Source organism: Prionailurus viverrinus, chromosome B2, assembly GCF_022837055.1.
Source record: "Prionailurus viverrinus isolate Anna chromosome B2, UM_Priviv_1.0, whole genome shotgun sequence".
NCBI lineage: Eukaryota > Metazoa > Chordata > Mammalia > Carnivora > Felidae > Prionailurus > Prionailurus viverrinus.
The window spans coordinates 10,884,190-10,887,821 of NC_062565.1; the positions used below are offsets into that span (position 1 = coordinate 10,884,190).

Genomic DNA, 3,632 nt, shown 5'->3' on the forward strand with positions numbered 1-3,632 from the left:
TCAAAGTTAGGAATAGAAACAGAAGGTGGGGGCGGGGGGGTTATGTTTTGGAAGGACAGCAGCTGCGATATTTCAACCTGGAAATTACTGCGGAGTCCAGGGGAGAACGGCGCGCCGGAGCTTGCGCCACACACCTGGAGAGGGTGGACGACCTCCCGCCTGCGAGCCCACCCGGTCCCCCACCCCACCCCCCGCCGCCGAGCCCGGGTGCCGGGTTTCGGGGGCTGCCCCGGGGAAGGCGGAGGAGGGTCCCGCGGGCCGCGGGGTAGCAGCACAGCAGGCGGAAGATCCCGTAGCTCTCCCCCCCCCCACCCCAGCCCGGGGCTGGCGCGGTGCGCAGGAGACCGCGGAGGGCGCAGAGGGGGTCCGACCGGCACCTGGTGCGGCCGGCCCGGCTGCGCTCCGGGGAGGGCGCACTCCGCGCCCCTGCTTACCTTGCGCGCCAGGTCCGAGTCCGGAGCAGGGACACGGGGAGGGTCCGCTGTCAGCTCCTGCGGGCGACGCTTCGGGTATCAGAGGCGCGGGGTCTGCCGGCTCCCAGCCGCCCCGCGCGCCCCGGGGCCCCCTCCTCCGGCCCGCGCCCCCGGCGCCCGCCCGCACGTCGCCCTCCGCCGCGCTCCCCTTCTCCCCCTGCTGTTTATTCTGGAGAGCGGTGGCCCCTCTCCCGAGCCCTCCCTCCCCCCGGCGCGTGCACGCACACACCTCCCCCAGAAATGCGCTCTCTTTCGGAAGGGGCAGCGACTGTGGTCCTTGAAATTCTGGGGCTGGGCGACTTCGGAAAACCCCTTTTAAAATCTTCCATCTACCCAGCGAGGTTCAGGGCAGGCACCGCTTCCATTCGTCCCTGCCTCCTCCGTCCTCCCTAGCCTTAACCACATCACTTAACGCTTGATTGTGCTCTGAGAATCGCCTGCCAGTCATTTTAATTTTTCCAAAATAACTCCTTCCATCTTACTGTTTTAAAAATGTATCGCTTCCCGGCCTTTTGGCTAAGATCAAGTGTAGTATCTGTTCTTATCAGTTTAAAAATGTAGACGTCCCCACTACTTAAACTTGGGTTGCCAGAACTTTAGGTTGGCCTCGAGAAGGGTACGTTCAGCTGTGCAAGACAAGACAGGTCAGGTCTCTTCTGCCAGCACTGTCCACACCTGCCACCTGTCAGGGCCCCAAGTCGAGGCGAAAGCATTTAATTATACCTGGCTTTGCTGACTGAGCATGTCTGGAGCCTCTGTTTCCTCAGGAGAGAGGCACTTCTGAAGCCAAAGTTCTGGGAGGGAGCAGGTGGATGTATTGAAGGAGAATTCTAAGGCCAACGAAGCAGCAATGGGCAGAGCATACTGAATAATATAAAAGGTAAGAACGACGGGAAGGGATCTGTGGAAACATCACTGTATCATTAACATGCAGGAGCTGGGAGTGGTGACAGAATCCCTACTGGGAATGTGGAAGGTGATTTGTTAACTGGCACTCCATTTATTCATTCATTCATTTACCTGTCAATGTGATGTATGTTTATGGAATAGGTTAGAGGCATCACAACATTATTCATTCATAGCCAGTCATGTCACTCATAACTTTAAGGATGCCAGGAATCAACTGAAGAAACAACAAGTTTGTAACAGAGCCCTGGACAATGCAAATGGCTATGAAAGAGACTCCAGCTTTTTTTTTTTTTAATTCTGCCAATATTTATTGAAAGCTTGCTAGTTCAAGACACTGCTGGGTGCTAGGGGTATAAGAATTAATAAGAACAGCAACATGGTGTGCCTGAGTGGCTCAGTCAGTTGAGTCACCAACTTCAGCTCAGGTCATGATCTCACAGTCCGTGACTTCGAGCCCTGTGTGGGGCTCTGTGCTGACAGCTTGGAGCCTGGAGCCAGCTTTGGATTCTGTGTCTCCTTCTATCTCTGCCCCTCCTCTGCCTGCACTCTGTCTCTCAAAAATGAATAACCATTAAAAAATAAAAAAATAAAAGAACAGCAACATCCCTAACGTCACAGAGCTGAATAGAGGGATACACAGTGAACAGCTGTTCAAATTGGATGCTCAGGGTGCCTGGGTGGCTCAGTTAAGCATCCGACTTCAGCTCAGGTCATGATCTCATGGTTCCTGCATTCAAGCCCTGCATTGGGCTCTATGCTTGAAGGTGCAGAGCCTGCCTGGGATTCTCTCTCTTCCTGCACCTCCCCCGCATTCTCTCTCTCTCCCTCTCTCAAAATAAATAAGTACACAAAACAAAACAAAAAACTAAGTAGATGCTCCGATGCTGATGCATGATGCTGGTGCACCTGGAGGGTAGTCTACAACAAGCCCAGAGGCAGTGGCTTTTAAGCTGAGACCTGAAGAATGAATGTAACTTGGCCAGGGACAGGAGAGTAGCAGGAGAAAGAGTTTTCCAGTAGCGGAAAAGCGTGGAGAGAAAGCCAAAGGTATGAAAGAACAGGGCAATTCAATGAATTTCAAGAAGCTCATGATGGCTGTTGGATTCTTTCTTGGGTGAGGGAGTGCCAGTGGTTCGGAGGAAGGATGGAGAGACATGACTGGAGAGGTAAGCAGAGGCCAGATTATGTAGAGTCTGCTAGGCCATGTTTTAAAAAAAATTTTTTTTTAGCTTTATTTTTTGAGAGAGAGAGAGGGAGGGAGGGAGGGAGAGAGAGGGAGAATCCCAAGCAGGCTCCACACTGTCAGGACAGAACCTGACGCAAGGCTCAACTCACAAACTGTGAGATCATGACCTGAGTCGAAACAGCCTGGCTGCTTAACCAACTGAGCTATCCAGGCGCCCCTGCTGGCTGTGCTTTAAAATTGCACTTGATTCCACAGATCATGGGGAGGTATTGAAATGCCACAGGCAGGGCGCCTGGGTGGTGCAGTTGGTTAAGCGTCCGGCTTCAGCCAGGCCACGATCTCGCGGTCTGTGAGTTTGAACCCCGCGTCCTGTTCCTGATTCTGTGTCTCCCTCTCTCTGCCCCTCCCCCGTTCATGCTCTGTCCCCAAAATAAATAAACATTGAAAAAAAAAATTTTTTTTTAAATGTCACAGGCAAGGTAACAAGATCAGATTTTTGCTTGAGAAAGACTGCTGGCTGCAAGCAGAAAACAAATGAGGAGGGGAGGTAGGGATGAGAAGGATGCAGAGAACTCTAGAACGGGCACTACTCGGTGCATACCCGTGTGCAGATCCTCCTGCCTTTGTGGCATCTAAGTTCAGTCCTATGACAAGTCCCTAGAGAGACAAACTTTTCCTGAAGGGACGCGTGGAGGCAGAGGAGGGTCAGTGGTGGTAAACACTGAGAAACAATGGAAGTAAACAGAAATTAGAGAAAGTGTTGTTTACCAACAGTCATTGACGTTCTTCAATCTGAACCCATCTGTCTGAAATCCAAGTTCACTGTACTTCTATGATGCCATGCTTGCAGACATGTATGGCTGGGAGCTCAGCTACCTTGCTGCAACCACTGTGGGCTGTAATCAGATCTAAAGGAAAGCATGAGTGCCAGGGCTGGGGTGCTGGGAGGCACCGGGGCTCTTGCTGGGTCCTCTCACCAGACCCCGAGAGCAAATGGGCATAGGTGAAAGCAGTGGGGGTAGGGGGAAGCAGGCTGACCTTAGGACAGGAGAGCAGAGCACAGC

The 3,632-nt window shown here is 52.9% G+C and overlaps 1 pseudogene; it reads left to right on the forward strand.

The window, feature by feature from the left end:
- Window positions 1–969: 969 nt before the first annotated feature.
- Window positions 970–1,072, forward strand: LOC125166954 (uncharacterized; annotated as a pseudogene).
- Window positions 1,073–3,632: the final 2,560 nt, after the last annotated feature.